Genomic DNA, 23608 nt, shown 5'->3' on the forward strand with positions numbered 1-23608 from the left:
ATATCCAGCTTGCTATCTGGTTTATGTGTTTTTATCAGCTGTTTTGAAAATTCATATTTAGTAATAGCTTGACAAAAAGCAAAAATACGTCCTGAAACATAAATAAAACAGTTCTATGGCAAAACATTTGAAAGGGCATATAACAAATTTAAATGGGCATCTTGCAAGAATTGAAGATACTTGTTTTATCGGTATCCTGTTGCACACTTTCATCTCCTGGAGGCAAACACCTGCAGGTGATCTCAAACCGAGAGCAAAGTCAGATCCAATCATCAGACCACGACGCCGTCATTGAGAACAGCGATAGCCAAAAACTTGGCTAGCATTAACACATCTGTCCCTGCGTGCTCTCCAACCTGGATCGATTACAGCCTGGATTTGCTTCGCTGTCACTCGCAAGCTTTGCGATCATTCGGACATCGCACAGAGTCGCGAGCATTTCCGTTGCCAACATGGCCGCCGCTCCCAACGGGGTCACATCTGGCGGCTGCAGCTCGCCGCCAACAGCGCAAAGTCTGGCAAAAGTGCTGACGGAGCTTACAGCGGAGGTCGGGCGCTTTGCTTCCATGGCGACGCCGTTTAGTTTGACTCTTAGCGGGGGGAGGGAGGGGGGGGGGGGGGGGCGCTCACATGCACCAACGTGAACTAAGTCAACAAACCCAAGAGAAGCTCGGATTACAACGCACACAGAGGGAGAGACTTCGCCCCTCTTTGTCTTTACACTGCAACTTAGTTGTTTGAATCCGAGCGCGCACATCACGCCTTTCGGCTTCTTTGTGCGGTTGTGTACTTGTAGAACAAACCAGTGCACGAGACGACCCCGCGACAGGCTGCCGAGTGACGACCGCAGTCTCAGCACGTGCCGCCTTTTATGCCTCAGGCGTTCACATTGATCGAAACAGAAATCAACAAAAGAAATTTGCAGGGGAAGATGATTTATTGTCGTCCTCTGGAAAGTGTGGAAGGCTTTCTGTGTGCGTGCGTTTTTGTGTGTCTGCGTCTGCGCCAGCAGGCTGCGCATCTGGAACACTTTGTCTTCACTGTCTTCGCCCTCCTACATGCATGTGCATGCACACACGCACACACACAGTCGCTAACTGGGCCAGTCGACGGCGCTGGCGGGGTCACGTGTGTTTATACAGTCTCATCTGTCCTTCTCTCGGTAACACACTTCCGCGCAGACGGTAAACACACAATGCCCGGCTGCATGTTGCCCTCGCGCTCCCTCCTCGGCCCTCTGAGGGGTTTGGTTTTTCCAAACAGAGACTTTTGAGGTTTTCCAGACGGCGGTTCTACCACTGCCCCCCCGTGTTGTTGTTTTTTTGCTTTATCTGCTAAATCATGTTGTATTGATTTTGCGTTGAATGATGAGTGAGGTGGGTTTCAAACCCAGAGGTGGAGGGTGGTGGTTAAATGTGACGGGAGCAATATGGTGGATTTTTAAGCGATTGTCTTACACGGCTCCACCTTTGCCCATCTGCCTTTAATTGTCCCAATTATCTCCTGCTTTCAAATAGTTTCACACATATGAAGATAAAGGTACGTATCAATTCTAGTGCAAATGAGCAGCTCATCAGAGATGTGTGCGTGTGCATAGTCGAGGTCACCTGTTCCTCAACTCAGCCTCAGAGTCCAAATTGCAACAGTATTTTCTGCATACGGGTTTCCTCTTTTCTGTCTCCCCGTGTCTCACATCTGTGTGTGCGTGTGTGTGCGCGTGCACACTGTTCCTCCTGAAGCCTCATTCTTACCTGTTTGGAATTTTAAACAGCTCCCCTCTTCCTCTCACCTTCTCGCAGCTCGGCTCTCAGCAGTCCCCTAAATTCTCACTCAAGAATAATCGATTATTGTGATGAAGGAAATGTGATGATGATGAGGGTGATATTAGACACGGAGTGTGCTCTGTTGTGTCTTTGGGGGTTAGGGTCAAGTGAAATAGTGAAGACACACTTCTCTGCTGGTGAAGTGTGTGTGTGAAGGCATTTGTGTGTTTTCTTTTCGCCTCAGGCAACACTATAGAATTTTCCAAATGATGGACACTGAGTACCATAATAATGTGGTTTTAAATATTGTGGACGCCAGATGGCTCGAGGAAAACATCTATCAACTGTCTCACGCTGAAGAGGAAGGACTAATGAGCAATGACGTACTCCACCACAAAAAGCAGTATTTTCATACAGTATGTGTCTAATCTTCGAAGCTGTTTTATAATATCCAAAGAATAAACACAAATTAGATCATTGGTAGGCAAAGCTCTAAAACCAGTTTAGATTCCAGTCATGCTTGAACCGCGGCGTCACGGCCTCGTAGCATGGTGACGCCGTCGGGGCGTCGGCAGGAGACCTCGAGGGACGCTTGTTTGATGAGTCAACGGGTGACGCTCAGCACTCGTTAGACTCGTCGGACTGAAACACCCGTCGCCCGGGAACCGTTTGGTTGTGAGAATTCTTTAAAACTCCTCCGGCCTCAACCGGACGCTCTCATGCCAGAAAAGGCTCACAGACTGAGGGCAAAAGGTCACCTCCATGACGACGAGGTCGGCTGTAAAAGGGGTTTGGCCCTCTCTCTCTCTGCTCCACTGTGTGCGTGTGTGTGTTTGGTGTTACGGGTCGTGACTCACAACGCGCTTGTCACGTGACGCGCTTTCCCACATGCAGTATCTGACACGCTGACGCTGTTGATTTACATACGACTCGGTTCTTATCGTTGCACATGCAGGACACACCCACAACAGAAGCGGTCAGCAGAGAAAAGTGAAGCTCGCCGCGAAGGTCAGCGTGAAGCGACTGTGATACTCCGGGTTGCAGTAAAGAGTTCTGTTTTTTTTTTTTTTAAGTGGGTTGTGTGAACTGAACTGAAAGGGAAACTTGGACACAGTGTTTTGTCAAAAGAGTCTCACAAGTTTCAGTGACGCTTCCCATCGGAATGCGCTGTGTGACGGCTGAATGAAGCAGCTAAAATACGAAACATTGATTTATTTAGGGGGCTTTTGTTGTGGCTCAGACACATGTTGCTTCTGCACATTGATGCCCAAAAAACGTTCTCCTGCTTCTGAAGAAAAAAGTATTTCTCTTCTGTCTGACTGCATTTAGACGTTAGACGCATTATTGCTTATTGCTTCCTTTATGCATGTGTGTCTTTGAGCAGGTGATCGTGTGTGTCACAGGCTTACAGTGTTCCATTAGTTCTTTTTGGGGAGCGGTTGGTTTCTTTGCTCATGAAATACACAAAAGCGACAAACTTTAATGCTCACGAATAGTAGATTGACAGAAATTCTATTCTAAGGATCTTGCTTATCGTTGCTCTCCAAGAAAATTCAATTTTTCTCTCTGACTTTTATTCTAATCACATTTCCTTCTCCTCGGTGGTTCTTTTAGTTTTGCCTGATGAATTGTGGCTGACCTGTGAGGCTAATTGCTTTAGGCCTTCTCCCCGACCCCATTTCAGCATCTTCATGCTCTGCGTAGTCTCTTACACTTATCTCCGTCCCGTGTGCCCCCCCCCTGACCAACCGGTGCAGCTTTACCTTATTTTCACTTTATACTTTCACTGTGTACTTTTTGAGCCCCCCCCCCCGCGTCACACTGACAACTCCGCGCTCTCTCCTTCGCTCCCCGTCTCATACTTAGTGTTTCTTTAACACCTACGAGTTTCCCAGCTTCCCTTCGGGCAATAGGCGTCATTCCTCATCATCTGTGATCTCGTCTCTGCGTTTTCTTAAACTGCCTGAACTCGACTAGCTCATCATCTTGTCTCACTTCTCTCTCACCTTCCAGCTCTCGTCTTCTTTCATCCCCGCTGTCATTGACACAGCAGGCTGCTTCCTCGCTCTGTGTGTCCGTGTGTGTGTGTGTGTCTATCAATCTATCTGGGCTCTTGTCCGCCTGGCATCACCATAGAGACGGATTTTGGGCGCTATCAGTCTCCGCCTCGTATATCTTGGCAGGCGCCGGGCCGCTGTGCCGACGCGTCCCGGTTAGTAGGCCGCCCGGCTGCGACGTCAGCGCTCCGCCACGACCCTGCCAGCTCCCACGTGGAGCCCACATATGGGCCTCATCTATAAGAGACGGGAGGCCTCGAGGAGCCACAGTGCCGGGAAGAAAAACGCACTCCGCAGAAGGATGCCGGCGATAACGAAAAGACTGAAGGACGTGAGGTGACATGTCAGCATTTCTGCTGTTTCAGGAGGAAGAAAAATCTAAATCGTGAGAGAAGAACACGACACTGATGCAAAGCGTAACTATATTGTGACCTTGATATTTCAGGTTCGTCACACTTTGCATTTCACTCACATGTTTGCATGTCTACAAATCAACAGTTACATTTGTAAATGTTCTAAAAATATTTCTCAATCCATTGACATAAGATGTGCTCATTTAATAATAATAATCATAACCAGTAGTGGAAGAAGTTTTCAGATATTCTATCTCAGTAAAAGTGGCAACCACAGAGTAGAAATACTCAGTTACAAGTCAACAATATGCATTTAAAAATGCACCTAAAAGTACAAACGTCTAAGCGTCAATGTATATATCAAAATATTCCACAGTAAAGTAAAATAGTATTTTGTATCTAAATTATATATTATTATTACTCATTTGAAATATATATCCACTACATAGTCGTAAGCCACACAACTATTGTCAATGTAACTATTTTTCTAAAAATATACAAAAATAGGTTTAAAGACACAGCATATTCTTAAAAAACACATTATTGTGGACGTAGTATGTGGATTGCTTTTTACTTTCCAGCCTTTTGCACTTTGGACCAAACTGAATTGTCTCAGCAGATGGAGGCTTCTCCACAAAATAATAATAATAATTAAGAATATTTCTTGAAACAGAAAATGTATTTTTGCCAGTCGATGGTTTGCATAATGGGAATAACCACTGGTTCCGTCCTCCGTGGTAGTAAACTAATCCCACTGGCGCACAAACCACGACTTTAATTCATCCAAAGAGATTAACGAATCTTAATCAGCTTGAGAAGGAAAAAAACCTTCAAATCCTCATTTTCAAGTTCAAGATGTCTAAAAAGGTGTCAACTGGTTCGGCTAAAGCTCTGCCTCTTGGTGGGAAGTCCAGAAGATGTTTTTAAGTGTAATTTAAATTCATGCTTTCGAACCATCGCACGAACCTTTCAGCTTCTGCGCGTCTTTTACCCGAAAATACGAGCTCGCGCATCGTCGCTGACATCCGTCTGCAGGCTGCGAGACAGAGACGGTGCCAGTTTCCCCACCTCCACCTCCACCTCCACCCCCTCCCTCCTCCCTCTGCGACGGAGGAGGCGGCGCTGTAGTCCGCGTCCGGGTGTGGACGGCGCGGCCCGAAGCGCGGCGCTCCGCCCCATCGAACTCAAGTACCCAGAAGCCACCGCGACCGCCCCAACTTACAGAACTGGCTTCTTGGGTTTCGGGAGTGTTTCCCATTTAAACAAACAGTGGCGAAGATGGCGGAGAGTTAATGGTGTAAAGAAGAAATTATCGACCCGGCCACAGCGAGACGTCCACGAGGTAAGCTCGCGCAGCGGGGAAGGGGGAGGGGGGGTTGACGGCGGATTTCACGCGACTTTTGCGTTTTGGTTTGCATATCGACGGCAAAACGGAAATGTACCGACTTCTGCTCTGCGCGTCAGTGCGATACTGGCATCGCTGCGGCGCGCCGGGGCACCGTGTGCACGCTCGCTTAGTTGCATGACAGCGAAAGATTCACCGACCTGCTCGAAGTGCACGAGAAGTGTCGCGTTTGTTTGTCAGCCGCGTGCTGCAAAACCCGAAACCAACCGGATTGTGTGTGTGTGTGTGTGTGTGTGTGTGTGTGTGTGTTTTCTTTTCTCGCGGTCAACTTAACTTGACCGAGCCAAACCTGGCCAGTTTACGCACGAGCGTTTCCAGATAGACACGGAGCATCTGGAAGTTTTTAATGGGGGACGCGGGGTGCTCTGCCACACAAACGCACACACTAACCCATGCGTAAACACACACATACCAACATACACACAAACATCGTTATTTACTCCCTTTCTATCGCCTCCGCGCGACGGTCCAACAGCTGATCCTGACGCTGTCGCCACACGAGGGGGAACAAAAAATCGAGCTAATTGTTTGTTCATCACTCGACGCAGACGCGATCGGTCGCGTGTCATCTGCGGCACGTCTGATCGCGTCTACGGGTGTATTGTTACTCCAAAACACGCCATGCGGGGGGGAGAGAGAGAGAGAGAGAGAGAGACAGACAGACGGTGACGTCTGTCAGTCAACCCGCCCGCTTTCACCCAAGTCCCAACTGCTCTGCGAGGGGAGGGGAAGGGGGGAGGAATCGTGCACAAGTGCACGGACTCTACTGTACGCCTCCGGCGTGCACGTGTTTGCGGAGAGCGGGACACGCGCCGCTTGTAAATGCGCGCGCGGGGAAGTGGCGGACGGTGCTCCGTGCTCCTGCGAGCCGCCACTTCGGTCTCCTTCGTCCGCCTCATCCTGCACGCGTCCCGCTGCGTGTCTGCAGGGGGCAGCAGCGTGGCCCCGTGCGCGCGCGCGCACACACGTACATACATATACACACACACACGCGCGTTGTCCTGTAACCCTGAAGGCACCAAGACTCGATCCCCGAGCCGGAGTGGCGTGCGTGCGCGCGTGCGTTTGTGTGTGTGCGCGCCTGCGCGTGCACGGAGAAATCACCGCGTCCTTGAGCGCGACGCGAGGGCCAGCTGACTGCATCTGGCGGCCGGATAATAGCAGGGTGCTCTCCGCTGAGTGTAAACAGTGGTTGAATGATGGGTTGTGCGTGGCAGGTGAGGGATGTGAGGTCGGGTTCGTTGCTCAGGGGTTGGTGTGTAAATGCATTTGTTGGTTTCGTGGCTGAATTTCGTTACGACGACTGATTTTATTTTAACCAGCAATTAATCTGTGCGTTTATTTAATGTTCACCCCAGATTTCCAGAGTGTCTATACAGTGTCGCCCGATTGTCCTCCTAAAAGCCAAGATGTGGGGTTTACAGTGATGAGCAGACATGAAAACCGCAAATGCTCACTTTGGAGAAGGAGTAACCACCGAATGGTTCCCCAAACCACAAAAAAACGGATGCTCCTCTTATTTTCTTCTGAAAAAAAGGGCACAATCAAAGCGTCATTGTCAGCCAAAGTGGTGACAAATAAAATCTACAGGGGCAAGAATGTGGTCTAAATGTCAAGGCCGTCTGCAGCCAAAGAAATTCTAAATCAACTAAAGCTTTTACATTTGTGTTGTCAATTCACTGATTAAATCAACAGATCTGTGAAATAGAATTTCTCAAGAGCAGCGCACTGAATGTTGTTTACCAGAGATGAGTTCATTCATAGTTTTGGAAATAAATAAACAATGGTTGCATTTCAAAATTAAGTTTGTCGCTAAATATTCAGACTTAAAAAAAAAAAAAAGTTTGAGCGATTAACTTCTCGTCGGTCTGTGTGTGACGGAAGCGGTGATGCGCTGCCTGTTGTTGATGCTGGTGACTGGGTCCGTCTCTGAGGCCGAGGCTCACAGGGCTGAGTGGGTGGAAGGCAGGACATCACACACCCGCCTGAGAATGCGTGTGCGTGTGTGTGTGTGTTTTAGGAGGAAGGGTGTGTGCCCATTAATGGGAGGAGCTCAGGTGGCGCCTCGTACTGTGGAATTCTACCTGGAGTTTCAGTCTTTTGTCGCTTCTCTCGACTGCGCTGGTTTGTGAAACCAGGAAGTTTTCTGACTGCTCGTTCTTTTGTGAAGAAGTCAGGATGCTGCACACTCTGTTGTGTCGTCCCATCTGCAGCGGAGGGAGCTGGCGCAGCTCATAGCTAACAGCGCTAACAGCCCATTCTACGCCAAGCATGCTGACAAAGCTAACAAAGTGGCGCTTGCGTGCACAAATGCATGCGCACGTGCACTAAATGCATGCTCACGTGCACTAAAGGCCTTCCCGGTTGGCCCGGCTGTGTACACAAGTCTTTGCATCCTCTGCTCAGATAGACACATCTTTGATTAGATCAAATACGCCTCCCTTTTAAACCGATTTGAGAGTTAAAAAAGGGCCCGTCCGGATGCAAGGGAAGTCGCACGCTGCACTCGATCCACTGGACTCTGCAGGCCTTGAAAAGGTTCCAGTCTGCTGCGAGCCTCGCTGAGCCGTGAGAACGAGGGCTTTCCTTAAACCCGATACTTGTTCACACTATTTCTTTGAAAAGTAATCGGGGACCCCGATGTTATGAACGCCAGGTCTCTGCACAGGCGAGGTGTCCTTGCTCAGGTCTGATCTTTTCTTTGGTCATTCCTCTGGGAAAATGAATTTTGAATCCAAACATTTTCATTTTTTTTATCTTAATTTCCAACAGTAAAAAAAATAGGTTTCATACATTTTGTCTGTGATGGAATAACTAAGTGTCAGAGTTGGACCGATGAGCTGATGCACCATGAGAACAGCTGTCGATTGCTCTCTTTCCGTTTCCTTCCTCTCTCTCTCCCAGAATGTCTCTGCTCATGTCCTCGGCCGCTTTATTTCTTCCCGAGAGCAGCTTTTTCTTCTGTGAGAGGAATGTCAAGTGACCGTCTCGGTGCGCTTCTCCCTCCGCTGTGTTTTTGTTTTGTTACTTCTGGTTCACGCTGGATTTGTAGTCTTTTCTTCTTGGTTGTGCGTCTTCCTCGAGGAATGCAGTCAGCTGTTACACACGGCCGTGCGTCTGCTGCGTCTGATTAATGGCACTTAAGCGAAACAAGTTCTTGCAGCTCTGCGTTAATATCAAACATTGTATTTACACAGGCATGGCGTTCTTTTGTGTTAGTACAAATTACTGTGTGTGTGTGTGTGTGAGAGCGAGAGAGACAAAGGAGGGGGGGGGGGGGGGGGTTAGATAGTGAGGGGGAGGAGGAGAGAAGGGGGAGGAGGAGACATGGAGAGTCATTTTATTAACGTGGCGACTCCCGCTAAAATTCAGGGAGTGCTGTTGCATCCAGCTGTTACTGGTTGCGCGAGGCTTCGTTGCCATGGCAACGCAGCCCTGTGCGCCTGCTCAAGGTCGTTCATCCTGTTCTGAACTGAGCAGCGAGCGAGAGAGAGATAGAGAGAGAGAGAGAGAGAGACACCACTACTTCTTCTCCAAAGTGACCACCATTCAAAAGCACTTGACGGTGTAGTCGGCGATAAAACCCTCAGCCCCTTTAACTCCGCTACACACATACCTCCTTCAATTTGAGAAACAAACAAAAAGAACCCCTGGCCTTCGGGCTCCTAGGTTCTTTTGCCAGCTGATAAAATATTTAGCTGGTCAGTGGGAGAGCGAGCGAGCGAGAGCGGGAGGGATACGGTGTCTGGAGAAGAAGCGAGCAGCAGAGCTCGGCTTTGTGTTTTCCTTCCTCTAATGGTGCATTGCTGTGAGGCTACCTGGGGCTTCTTCTACCTCCTCTCCTCAGCTCTCCTCCCCTCAGAGGGCTGCAGCATCCCTCAGCGCTCCCCCCCCCCCCCGCTGGCTGGACTCCTTAGGGTACCCGAACGAGACTGTGAGCCTACGGCCACTCGAGCCGCTCCGCCAGGCGCTAATGCTAGCATGGCCACAGCGCGGCGTTGATGCAATACAGGTATAATTGGTAACAACCGCTAAATCGAGTCCCCTTGGTTTGAACCTAAAACCTGGTTCTTAACCGACCCCGTGAGAGGGTTATTGTGGGGCCGCTTAAGAGGCTGCTGAGCATTTTAATTTGATTTGAAAAGTGAGTAAATCGGCCATTCTTTGGTTGCCGTAGCAGAAGTGACTACGTCAAAAGAGGTCAAACATCGGCCATCAGTGTCTCTTGAGACGTTTAGAGCCAAGATGGCAGAAGACCTCCGTCAGCAAGGGTTTCTGATACACACCTGTAAACCCCTCATGTTATCAGCACGCACCGTGCCCGACATGGAGGATGCTTTTTCTTCCGTGTTTTACCCTTTTGTTCTCCACGTGCACACAGGAGTTCAGCAGGATTTTCAAACACTGCTTTTCAGGGAGACCAACGTGGCTTTCCACTGGTGCAGGTCCAGCGCGTGGGAGTGTACGTGCAGCATTGTTTACAAGAAAGTAAGAAAAAAAGACATTTGCCAGACCTGAACAGAGGAGAGGAGGTTTAAGGGGGAGGAGGTTCCCGTTTCTTCTGGCTGGGTGGTAACCGATGCCTGTTAATGGGCTCCTCGGAGTGGTGGGTGGCGCGGTTCTAAGAAGGGAACTGCAGCTATTAAAAAAAAAAATGTTCCAACTTCTTTTCCATTGTAAAAAAAAAATAAAAAAATAAAAAGCAGTTTCGGAGCTCCTGTTTGGTGCCCATATGGACGCACACACCCAACATTTATGGGGTAGGAGTTGAGGTCAATGTCAACCTGCTGCAGGAAGCAAGTGGCCTAAACTCTGCCTGAACCCAGCTGTTACGTGACCACCTCCTCGGCTCGCTCCCATCCTGCCGACACACGTCCTACATCACTCCGCGCACACGCACGTACACACACACAGCCCGCCGTCACTGGCAGCATCGTTCATCTCGGGAAGGCGGGGGTGGAGTACTCCAAGGTCCGCTACCCCCACCCCCTTCACCTTGGTGCCCCTCGGCCTCCTTCCCGAGGTTGCAGCGTCGGCGCTGGGATGTCAAGAGTCTTGCTTATCTGCGTACCCACCGCAATGACGGAATGAGCGATGGCTTCGTTCTAAATTCAGATCCCCGCTGGCTTCAACCACATGGTCGTCAGTCTTCAAGGGGCGCGAGACTGGAAATTCAATTTTAAATGGCATTTGATGATCATACTATGAGCAGTTTCTGTTTTTTCCTGTAAACGTGCCTGTTTTTGTTTAAAGTGTAAGTGAATATGCAGGTTTGAGAGCCCGGTGCCACCTCAGCGATAACCGCCTTTTCTACTTCAGCCTTCAACCCGGACTCCTCCTTCAGACCGTTCTCATCGTACTTCAAGTTACATGGAAAACTGACGGAAGTCGGCACATCCTAGTTATTTAGCAGCATTGCGCGACAGACGACTGATACCGCTGATTGGATCGATCTCATTTCGGCTCCGTAGCTGTTGTGTGGGAGGCGCTCAGACTTCGTTTTGACAGCGAGCGCGCGGCGAGCAGAGGAGGGCTCAGGCATCAGTCAAACGGCTGAATTTGACATTCCGTTGTGGGGCGGCGGAGCGGCACGCCTTCCGCCCTCTGCCGAGAGGAGAGGGAGGCGAGAGGAGGGCGCGTCTTTGGTTGAGTCGGCTTTTCCTCCCCGTCCTCGTCCCCTCTCGCTTTCCTTTACTGCCTCCTCCCTCCATCACAATGGATCCGTTCTGTCCCGTGAGTCGTCGTAAACAGGCGGTCCCGCCCCCGAGCTCTCTTCAGAGGGAAAGGGGCCAGAATTTAAATATTGATATTACGCAATGCGAGACGAAGGTTCCGGTTCTTCCCGTGTCCCTCTTTGGGGAGCATTTCGTAGCGGTTGTTTGCGTATCTCAAGGTGTCAGACCTTCTCCAAGTCGAAGGCGTCGCTTGCGTTTAGACTCGTGCGTGTTCCAGTTATTATTTGGTTCGACGCGACGCCCCGGGATGAAATATCACCTCCTGTTGGACTCAGGTAACCGCCAGGTGAGCGGCCACGGCCCTCCTGCAGATCTACGAGGCCGCCGCCGCCGGTGTTTGTGGAGCGGATCGACGCAGACAAACGGGGTGTGATGGAGGGAAGGCCGCCCTTCTCCCTCCCAACTATTTGCTTAGGCCGCTGCGAACACGCCTGTGTAGGTGCAAACATTTGAATTGATAACTGCGGATGAGTGGGAGGGCTGATGGAATGGAAAACATGATGCCACTTTTTTTTTTTTTTTTTCATGCATTCAATTGAGACGAATACCATTCATGCCTTCTTCCTCTTCAGTTGCTCTTATTGACTTCCTTGAATAGAAGTTGAAGAGGAAGTGGTCTGAAAACGCTGCGTCATTGGGACCTGAGTGACGTGCTGCGCGGCGGTGTCGCTGACCCACGCAGCTGCTGCTTTTTTCTTTTTTTTACCCGCCGACACTTCAGCAGCATCTGCTTGGAACAATGTATTCATAGCGCTTAGGAGACGAAAGGAGGCGGGCTTACAACCCGCCATTCAGTCTGTTTTTAGATCATTGTATATTTATGTTTATTCTTTCTAAATATATTTGCATTTGTTCTTATTTCAGATTTTAATAACTTTCATGTGTGAATTAATTTCCCTCAGTCCCCCTCTGCTTTAGCTGCTGTTCATTTAATGGCCTGCTCAGCAAAATCTGTAATTTAGTTGGTCATATCATTTCCAGGTATATTAATATAGAGTCATCAAAGAGTGCTAGCAGTGTGTTAACTGATCATCGGGACCAGTTAGAAATGTTTTTTTGTTTTTTTTCCAGCTCCCTAATGTGCACAACTGCTGTAATCTGCGTCCCTTGACTATAATACGGTGTAACTAAACTCAACGCTGACGGGTCAAAGCTGCAAAAACATAAAAATCAACGCAAACAAGCTGTTCAGACTTTGCTAACCTGTTGAATCCACAAGACCAGAGACGACCTGTTCACACGTCAGCAAGAAGACGGCCACTTGGTGTAGAAATAACACGCCGTCGCTGTTTCTCATACTGTCAGTACGTCAGTACTGCGCATGAGACGGGTCATCTGTGAAAAATCCGCTTCCTCTGCCTCCTTTAGTGCGTTTTGCAACATCCCACCACATCTGAAGACAGAACAACCAACCCGAGCCGAGGGGTCTCTCACGCAGCTGTCAATCACTCTGATTACTATATTGTCAATGGTCACTGTTCTGTTTAGCTATAAAATGGAGTTAAAACGGCTACTCGCCACGTTTAAAATGTCTTTGCAAAAGGTGCGGATGTGTGTAACTTTTCTGTCCACTCAAATGAAAGCAGCTCGGTCGGGCCTACGCCACCGTAAACACACGCGTGTGTGTGTGTTTACGGTGTTTACTGGAAACATTGGTGACAGGCCTCCAGCGACGGCCTTGTGGAGAGTACGTGTCTGCCCAGCACGATCTTTCGCCCGATCTCAACAGGGCTAAAAATAACACCATCTCCTCACACAAAGAAAGGAGGAGGGAGGAGGGGGGGAGGACGCACGGAGGGTGGAGGAGAAGGGAGGAGGTGGCGACGCACAGCGAGAAAACAACAACAACAATCAAAGCTGGAGGAGAGACGGACGCAGGGGGAGCTGAGGTTCGGGGAGGAAAAGAACTGGAGTCATTAATAATTTACCTGGAGGACACTTGCGCTGCGACCTTTAGCTCGGCTCGTAGGTGGTCAGAAAAGAACAAAGCGTCATATAGTGTTGAGTAACTCCGTTCCGTGACCCCCCCGTGTACCGTCTGCAGGTCTGTGCCAAAAGCAACTGGCCAGGTGTGCTTAAACCCCCCCCCCCCCCAAAAACATGACATAATCCAGGACAGGACCCCCCCCCCCAGAGATCTGCAGATCTTTTCAAACCCTTTTGTTCCCGTTTCCTGGTCTGTAGGGTTTAGTTGTAGAAATGCACTACACACACATATAATATATATATATATATATATATATATATATTATAATCATAGTCTCCTTTCTCGTCTCACTTCCACGGCTCTCCCTCCCTCATCAATGCTCTTAGTCAAGACACTACTTTGTAGAAGTGGGGGGCACCGTGCTCTCCTCTTATTACCTGACTTGCCTTCAGGTTTTTTCGGTGACGCGGCGGCAGGAAGCGTTGCCGTGGCCACAAAGCGCTTCCAGCGAAGTGCTCGTTTGATCCCCCGGCGCTGCTTTCCGAAGACGAAATAGAGAATCGGACAGCGTGAAGCAACAAGTGGGTGAGATTCCAACTTAAAAAAAGACCATGTGTACAGTTTCTTTTATTTCATTTCTTTTTTATATGAACAAGTACACTTTCACCTTCAGTCTTGGTCGGATGAAACACGTTTGCTTCGATCGCAGAAGTGACTCTTTTAGTCCTCCCAGAGGCCTCTTTGTTGACCTTCATGGTGACGAGGCGGAGCAAAGCTTTGACAAACGTGTTACAACTTTCTCAACAGCTTTAAATGTTGAAAATGTAATCAAACTCCCTGAAACTGGAACTTTTTGATCGACTTCTTGCCACACGTCTCACCGCACAGGAAACCCGCACAAAGCGCGCCGTTTGTAACCCTGGCAGTTTGTGCGTGTGACCTTCAGTCCCGTCATTCCGGTGGTTTGTTTGATTTGTAAACCAGGAGACCGGTCACAAAGCGGCCGTGCCAGGTATCTGGTAACTCTGCGCCGTGACCAACGTGTTTTTGTTGATCAGAATTTGTATTTACCCACAAAGCTAAACCGAGCTCCTGGCGAACGGGAGCGACGCAGCGACGCAGATTTTTTTCTGTTCGCGTCGCTCGTGTCTGTTTCGCAGTTTCCAAACGTTTTTGGGGTTTAAGTGACTGGGGGGGGGGGGGGGGGGGATTTCTGGCAGCGGAATAATGGGCAATGCAGTTGACATTGTTGGCTTTCAAGCGTTTTCTTTGACAGGCCGCTGTGTCACCTTAAACCCCGGCGTGACGCCACGGCCTCGCTCCCTCGGTCAAGGTGCTGCAGACTACGCCGCCGCTGCCGTTCAGTCGGGGACGCTTCACGCATGGGTTGAAGTCCCTGAATTTGACACCTCCACGAAAAAAACCCAGCCGCTCCTCCCTCTGACCGAAGGACTGTCGGAGGAGAGGGAACGAAGAGCTGAAGGGAGACGTCAGGTGATCGGCTCACCTCGAGCCCTGAAGGTGGTGGTTGTTAAGCGATGGAGGCGATGATTCACTTGTTGCTCGGTCGTCTGCTGCTGGAATTTTATCCAAGATCAGATCCTTATCCTTTATATCTCTGGGCGTTTTTTAACATGTTTGGCCGGTTTTTGTTGGGCAAAAGGAGGGATGCACGGGTACCCAGGCGGATGCAGGTGTCCATGACAATCGGGTCGACTAATTCAATTCTACTGGAATTCACATTTCCACTTAATATGTAAATGACTTTTCTTTTTAGAAATGAATGCTATCTGTATCGGGACTAAACAAATCCAATTGTCTGATAGCTGATTGTCGGATTTCTGCATTTCCTAGAGCTCGACTTTGTTTACCAGTTGTTTTGCAAGCTGTTGTTTGTAACAACACGTAATTATAATTTAGCGTATAGAGAAGATTCATTCGGATTCTTTAAATCCTGCGCGCGGCTCTTGTTGTTTTAAAATAGGCCAAATAATGTCTTAAGACTCTTTTTAGCAAACGATACTCTTACTGGAATAAATGGTGTATCTGTTGGGGATTATTCTCAGATTAGACACTCTGGAACGATTCGCCTCATCGTCTTTGGACAATAATTAGGCTCTATGGCAGAGAAGCATCACAAGACAAAACCTCACCCTGGGATCCGTTTCCTGTTTGCTATGAAGGGATTTGTTGACCGTGAGACAAATGGAGACATCACAAGACTCATCCCTTTTTTTTTTTTTTAAAGGGCGGCTGATTGTAACTGACATTATTTTATTTCCCGGGTGGAGAGCTGGATGGAGTCGTGTCGTGCGTGAAGAGAAAGTCAGCTACAGGTGGAAGACTCCTCTGCACCTCGCTACGTCTCAGAGTCTCTGAGTCTGCACACTTCATCTCGTGATATTCACAGCCTGCTGCTCTCCATGAGGTGTGTGTGTGTGTGTGTGTGTGTGTGTGTGTGTGTGTGATTATCACAGTCAGGTGGAAGGAGGTGGAGGTGGAGGCAATCGTACCGTTGATATGGGGAGAAAAGAACAACAGGGAGCATCTTCAATAACTGTGGCTGTTAATTAATCAAACATGCACAGTGATAAAGAGGCTGGAGAAACACACACACACACACACACATTGGGGCTAGTCTGCTTACACGAGGCTTGAAGCCGTTCTACTTAGCGACGCCAGCCATGCCGACTCTCTGCTCGCTCTATTTGCAGAGCAGCCCCTCCCCTCCCTGATGCTATGATCTAACTGCAGCCTCCTCCCCCTTCACACACACACACACACACACACACACACACACACACACACACACACACACACACACACGCTGCTCGTTCACATGCCTCTACACACACGCACAGCAGCAGGCTGATTGGTGGGTGTAGTACCCGTGTGGTGGGGGGGGGGGTACTCGTGTGTCCATGGGGTCCATCCTCGAGGACGAGGCTGTTGATCTCGTGGTTTTTCGACTCGCGCGCCGTCTCGCAGAGGAAAAGTACTGAAATGCAAAAAAACAATAAATCCCTTTTTTTCATTCCTTCGATCAACAACCGTTTTTTTTGTTTTGGTCTTTTTTGTCCTTTGTGATGAAGGACGAATAAAAATGCAGCTTGGGAAATAATAATAAGGGAGGGAGGGCGCGAGCAGAAGGAGCGTTTTGAAAATTCACAGTCCGATGTGTCGGAGTGGGTCAAAGTTCCCACAGCACGCGGAGACGCGTTCTGATTGGCTGCGGAAAGGTGAAATTAAAACCACGGTAAACTTTTGACCTAGCAGGAGCTGCGAGAGGAACGCCCATCGCCGTAGTGAGAGTGAGCTTCTCCCTCCTCCTCCTCCTCCTCCTCGCTGCTCTCCCACCAACCCACCCGTCCCTCCTCCTCTTCCCCTCCGTCTCGCTCTCTCTGTCTCACCCTTTCTTTCCCTGTCATTCGCTCTTGTTTTGCTCTCAACCCTCCCTCCTCCTCCCTCCTCCTCCCAGCTCTCCTTCACCGTCTCTCTTTCCCCCGGTGAATTTGTTCCTTGCTGCATGTACAGCCGGATGAGACGGAGGGGAGGCAGAGAGGGAGGCGCGGAGCAGGAAAGAGCTGGGGGAAGGGAGAGGAGACAGCCAGTGGGGAGGAGGAGGAGGAGGAAGAGGTGGGGGGTGTGGGAGAGGAGCAGGAGGAATGCATCCTTCTGGGCTGCGAGCTGCACAAAGCGGCTCCCCGCTAGAGAGGGAGAACATTTAAAGAGGAGTGAATTTATAAATAGACCCGTAACTGTGGCTCTGACTAAGATCTGCTGAGCGGCGGGGCGGGGAGAGCCCGTTTTCACTGCTAATGGTTTCTCTCATCGCACATCAGACGGCGTGCGTGTGTCCCTGATATTAAATGATTTCATGAGCCACCTAAAGGAGCAGCCCTCTCGCTCGCCTCTTTGATGCCGCACGCACGCACGCATGCACGCATGCACGCATGCACGCATGCACGCATGCACGCAGACCATCAGCAGTTCCTTAACCACGCCGTGTCCGGGTACCGCCCACTCGGATCCGTCCTGCTGTTGGCCAGCAGAGAATCCCGGCTAAATTGAATTTTATCCCCCCCCCCCTCTTTACTGATGTGGGGAGTCACCAATTAACCTGCAGTGAGGAAGTTCAGACGCTGGTTGCAATAACGAGTGGGTTCTTTGAGCGTCGCCGCTAACAAACCCGTTAGCAGCGTGCTGAGCTCCTTTCACGGTCAAGTTCAAAATGACGCGCGTCACCGGTCGCGCCACGCTGGCGTCAGATCCCGACGGGTGTGACGCTCTACAAACTAAAGGGATGTTTGGAGCGTCGGCCAATCGCACGTCTTGGTTTCAGCACATTTCACCGCTCAAGGAAACCCCCCCCCGTCAACGAGATGGGCAAAATAAAGCGCAGTAATCCTCCGGTTGGGATTAAGCTCGACTGGGGGAAAAGGTGTGAAGGAGACGAGAGGAGAGGAGGCAGGAGCAGAGCGAAAGGAGGCTTTTTCTTTCTTCTTTGGTTTCTGACTTGTGAGAGGAGTCTGTGGGTGTTATTGAGTTAACAAGGCGGAGAGGGAGGCGGAGCGGCGGGAGCCGAGGGGGCCGACTCGACGGACGAGGGGCCGCGCTGTGCGGCCCCGCCGGCTCCTTCTGCCCGGCGGGCGCCATGTGGCGCCGCGTACGTTAAGTTTGTCCTGCCGCTCGTAACCCGCCTCCCTTTTTCTCTCCCGACATCCTTACGGCCAATCAAGACAGCCCTGTTCAGATAAAACGCACAATGCATCCTACCGGGTAAGGAGCGCCACGCGGCCTCTCCAAGATGAGAGGCAACCCAACAAACAAATGGGTCGACGCACAAAAACAAACGCACACTTTGATGAGGGACCCCCTCCCCCTCTGATGGGAAAGGAGGCTCGATACCGACAGGAAAAGAAAAGGTTTCTCAAGATGTCACTCGCCTCCGCTGCGTCCCCTTTAAATATATAAAACAACCACAGTTAACACAATAGGAGGAGGGGGGGTGTTTATCATTAAATTGTTGATTCTTTTCTCACGATGCAGCTTTCTGTTACCAGAGGATCCCCCGAATGCACGGCTGATGTGTGCCGACAGTGATGTGCACGCCGGCGAATGCGAGTTGATTTTGTGATTGGAGAGCGTTGTGCACGGTGGCGGCGGTGGGGGGGGGGCAGCGCTGTCGTTGTGGTTTCGAGGTGTGTCGGCTGCTCGGTGACCGTGTTTGTTGGTGGGTGGGTGTGCATGTTGCCGTGCAGCTTCCCTGCCTCTCCGGCATGCGTCTGTGGGAGTGATGGATGTCAGGCAGGCGGCTAATGTGATTTAGATGCTCCACCAGGAGTGTGTGTGTGTGTGTGTGTGTGTGTGTGTGTGTGTGTGTGTGTGTGTGTCTACCTTCCTCCCTGCCCTCTCTTTTCTTCCTCCCCCCCCCCCCATCATTTTTTCCCTGTGCTGTGCAGTTTTTGGACTCTGAGCAAATAAATAGCGGGAGGAGGGGAAGGAATGGGGGAGGAATGGGGGAGGGCGGGTTTAAGTGGAGAATCTGCTCCCTCGCCGTCACCCTGGAGAAGGAAAGTGCGAGGAAGGAGGCGACGAGCAAAGTAGAGGTGGAGGAGAAGATGGTGTTCTCTCGCTGAGGCCTCACTGATGGGTTATTGTGAGCCAATTATGTCCCATTCGCACTGAAGAAAGTCTCTCACACTCTTAACGCACTCACTCATCATCGCACAAACGTGCATCAGCAAAAGAAGTGCTGCTATTTTTCTTGGCAGCTCGAGCGGTTTTATCCGCGCGCAATTCTTTTTTTTCTTTATTTTTTTTGTTGAGAAAAACACCTTCACCACAAAGACAGGCAGTTTTTTTAACACCAACTAAACTCTTACTTTCAATCATCTTCTGTCTACTTCAAGAGTAAAAGTAGTCATTCTGCAGAATATGGCTCCTCGCCTTCCGGGTTATTACCACTGACTAATTATGGGCTGAACACAATTCTCTATGCAAGTTAACGTGGAGCTAATTTATATATGTATTCATTCATAATCTTTTAAATCCCATCATTTAATCAGCGTATCATGCGTATTTATTTGATGAAATGCCATCTGCTCAGTAATAAATTGCTTTTTAGTAGTTTTAGAACAATTGTAATATGAGGTTTTCATAGTTACTCGCAACTTGACATCATCATCCTACGTTGAGTCTTTCTGAGCGGAGTTCATTTTATGATGATTAAATAGTAATGCACATTAAAATGATAATGTTTTTAAATGGAGTGCAGGGGTTTTAGTTACTGTAACACCTCAATGAGATGATATTTTATATTGATTTAAATGCTTATCAGCTGGTTGTCTGTTCCGCGGAATTAAAATAAGCAAAGACCCGATGCAACAAGTATTGAGATGTAGCATTTGGTATTATTATTAAATGCAATACGTGAGAAAACTCGCCATTCACACTATTTGTTTTTTTCACTTATTGCTGGAGAAATGTGTGCATGGAAATGCTCCACACAAATATGCAAAAGCATTCAAAAACAGTTTTGATGAATTCCCCTAAAGAAAGCAACCTTTTCTTTTAACTACTACTTCTGTCTCATTGACAAACCCAGAATCTTCTCTGCGGGGTTAAACATGAAGGGGGTGTGTCTTATTGATTTGACCTCTTACTCTAATTAGGCCAGAACGACGGAAACCTTTCCTCCACCTCAGGCTGTGTGGCCTCATTGTGCCGCTGCTTTCCCCTCATTTTAAATGACTTTCTCCAACAGTAACTCAAAGAAGGTGACAACTGTTTTCCTGCAAACCCGCTGCATTTCTTCCTCGACCCCCCTGCGGCCTGTAACGAGGTAATTCCCCCTTTGTGATGACAGGAGTGTTTCTGGTATTTACCGACGCTCCGGTCGTCCATCGCTCTTGCATATGACAGCCTCGCCTGTCGGTCCGCGGTTAATTGCCTCTCAGAAATGCTCCCCTATGTTATGATAATGCACGATGGCTCCCACTGAGGCCCTTTGGTTTAACCCAGTCCGAAGCGGCCTGTTGGCACGCGTCTTCACACCTTGAATCACACCCAAACGGAGTCCCGCGCTTTGCTGTACTTCTTCTCTTATCTGGGCTGCAAACCAAACGCGCAAACGTCCGCCTCGTCTCGTCGAGCCCACGCGCCGCCATGCGTAACGCGCAGCTTCCTTCTCGTCGGGGTTTGACCGAAATGAGCCGTCACTCATTTTTTTTGCAGCGCAAAGTTCACGAAGGTGACACGGAAACTGTCACACGACACGCCGCCTGGCCGCCTAAACGCTACTTTATAGCGTCAGCGTGAACCTCGTTAAACTTTTATTGCAGGTTCATGCTGTTTTGACCAAGAAGAATAAGCCATTCATTAAACGTGTGCTACGTAAGCGATCGGGGACAAATTAGAGGAGAAAATGCAGATGCTTCCGTTCAGGGTGCAGAGGAGCCACCAATCAGTTTGCATCAGTATAAATCAGCATCATCACACCACAGAATCTCCCCAATATTCTAGAACGTAACGGAGTGCAGCTGAAGAATGTCTTTTTTTTTGTTTTTGTCCGCTATGCAAACACGAAAAAAGGAGAAGCGTTTTTTTTCAAGCTCCGTGTTGTATTTTTAAAAGTTTGCATTCAGTTTAGCTCATGTTTGTCGGTCCGTTCTCACCAGCCAGGGAACTGGTTGTGAAGCACGCGGCCTAGTAACCTGCCGGTTACAGGACTCTCACAACTAGTGAAACACTGCGTCGAGTAAACGTAAAGCATGAGCTCACTTTTAATCCTGGACGTATTTATCCGCCTCATATCGAACCGAATCTCGCAAAGCCCAAGTTTTGTCCCGTCAACGGCCGACAACTAAGCTGCTTGTAGTCAAAACAGACGTTTCCCCCGTGGAGTCGTTTCAAAGTGGCCTTGAGCCGAACGAAAGAATGACGAGAAAAAGATCAACTAAGACAAAGATTTTTGTTGCGCGTCTTCTTTCAGGGTTCGTTGGCTCAGCTGCTCGAGTGACTGCAGATTCATTGTTGTGAACTTTTATTCATCTGCTGTGGCTGCGAGTTCGGTTTCCTCCGCCTTTTTTTTTTTTTTTTTTGGAAAAAGGATGAGTTACGCAACCGGCGGTTTCCTCCCCTGCGTGAGTTTAGTTTTATTTTAGATCCCCTCCTCCGATCGGCGCTCTGAGGTGTGAATCTTGAGCGGCCGGCTGTGTGCTGCGATGGCGGGAACTGGTCTGAAGATGCGCAGTTCAGGCTCACGTTGTCTCTGGGCTCAGAGGCCATTTTGTTTGCTGCGAGCGAGGAGGACAATAAAACGTCAAAGTGCTTCTTGACAGCAAAGGAGAGCCGGTCTGGGATGATGATGATGATGGAGACCGGCACTTTTTTCTTAGAAAGCCGCTGCCCGTCTTCTACAACTTCATTTCAGACGGGGGGCGGGCTGAGAATGACCCTCCCCATCTTCTGTTGGTGTGTGTGTGTGTGTGTGTGTGTGTGTGTGTGTGTTGGGGGGGGGGGTTCCCCCCTGAGTACACACACTCACGCACAATGTACTTTTACGCGTTGCTCGCTGTGGCGCGCGGGCCGGACACATGGGGAGAAAAGCGCCGCTGTAGAAGAAAGGAGCGAAGTTTCGTTTAGCTTGTTAGTCGTGTCTCTTAAAGGCAAAGATCCTTCTGGCTTCTCATGAATTACTTTTTTAAAGGGTGTGTTGTGTTTGAATTTAAGCAAATAACACAAGGCATGTTTATCCCGTTTGGCCAGTTATCCATCTGATCTCCTCCTCTTTTATTAGCAAAACATGTTCCGGATGTTTTTGTTGATATTTTCAGTTAAAAAAAATAATGATTCACTTTTCTGAACACAATATACAAACTAAGCACATTCCATCAAAAAGACATTTGTTTCTGTAAAACCTCAAATATACTTTAATTGTTATTAACGATATAACTGAAAGAAGCTACAATGGTCGTCTTTAACTTTTTTCAACTTCAGTTAATTGCAAATGGAACAAGTTAATCTTAATCAGATTTGTTGGTGGATTTCAAAGGATTTGGTTTCAATAATAGGATCGCAAACTGGATTAAGAGCCGTATTTGATCTGCACCAGTGGGCCGGCTGACAAATTCCCGCTTACATCTTACAAGAAAGTTTCTCCCACAAATGGTCAACAACAGCCTATAAAAAAAGATAAATTGTTTTTCTTCACTGTTATTGGTCTTGTTTTGTCAGTATTTTTTCTTCACGGGTCCTTTGCTCCACTTTTGCCGCAACAAAACCTCATCCTGCAACTGTTCATCAATCGAAAACGAAAGATGAAATGTTTTTTCAATCCCGTGTGATATATTTATAACCCGCTGAGCTGTGTTTTTGCCCCAGATGAGCCTGTGGTCGTGAACTCTGATCCCTTTTTTCCCCCAAAAATCTTAAATTTTGTTGTTTTTTGGTCCAAACGGTCTCTTATCTTCTTTCCGATTAGCGTCCAGGTGTGATCCGGTTCTGTGGACGGTTTTGGTCTTGGTACCTGGACGGGTCCTGAGAAACATCCCGACTGATTTCCTCATAAGTGGAGGAGATAAATGCTGCATCGGCTCTCCTGCTCTCGCGGTTGTTCATTGTGTCTTGTCTTTTTTTTTTTTTCTCGGTTCAGCCGAAGGTTACAGATGAGGAGGCGCGTGTGGTTTTATTGTCTTTATCTTATCGGGGCGGCTTCTCGGCTCTGTGCAACTTGACGCTCGTCACTAACGTGTGAAAAAGTGTCCTTTCCTTTTTGTTCCGTTTGCGTTTCTTTTGCAGGGACGGCGCAAAATTAAAAGCTCGTTTGTGTCCGTGTCCCTGGGCAGGTAGACAAATAAAGAACTAGCAATGAACACATAAAGCCAACACAATACATAAAAGCCCATCAGTGTAAGATAATAGAATTGGCATTATGACCGTTATAAATACTGTACAAGGCGATCATTGACCGGGACACTTTAGGCCAAAGCTTTCATCTGGTTTTAAACACCGCAAAGCCTCCAGAGTCCACAATGTTTCTGTAACTCCATTTACACACAGAAAGATTGGACAATAATGCGCGATGTTGCTTTGTGTGACGCGCCGACGCGTTAAGCCGAATACCAATTATCTGCTTTAACACCGTTCTGATTAAAGTGAGCCGTACAGGGACAGTAGAGGCCGAGGAAACGTGAATTCATCTCGAGTTCAGCAACGTCGTAAAATGAACAGCAAGTGTCTCTCGTCTCTTGTGCCTGCAGTCACTTTCTGCTGTCTGACACACCGAGCAGTTCGTGGAGTCAACGGCGCCCGTGTGGGCATCCACGGTGAAACGTGAACTGTGGCTGCATCTTTACTGCCTGCCTT

At 48.9% G+C, this 23608-nt stretch overlaps 1 protein-coding gene across 2 annotated transcripts in view; it reads left to right on the top strand.

The window, feature by feature from the left end:
- Nucleotides 1-5312: 5312 nt before the first annotated feature.
- LOC120828941 (nuclear receptor coactivator 3-like) overlaps nt 5313-23608 on the top strand; it is a 37730-nt gene continuing 19434 nt past the window's right edge. The window contains exon 1 of one of the 2 annotated variants that reach the window (XM_078086729.1): nt 5313-5515. The gene's annotated coding sequence lies outside the window, so the exon portion shown is untranslated. The remainder of the gene's footprint in view (nt 5516-23608) is intronic. The other variant, XM_078086730.1, reaches the window with a different exon arrangement.

The sequence above is a fragment of the Gasterosteus aculeatus genome, chromosome 2 (genome assembly GCF_964276395.1).
Source record: "Gasterosteus aculeatus chromosome 2, fGasAcu3.hap1.1, whole genome shotgun sequence".
NCBI lineage: Eukaryota > Metazoa > Chordata > Actinopteri > Perciformes > Gasterosteidae > Gasterosteus > Gasterosteus aculeatus.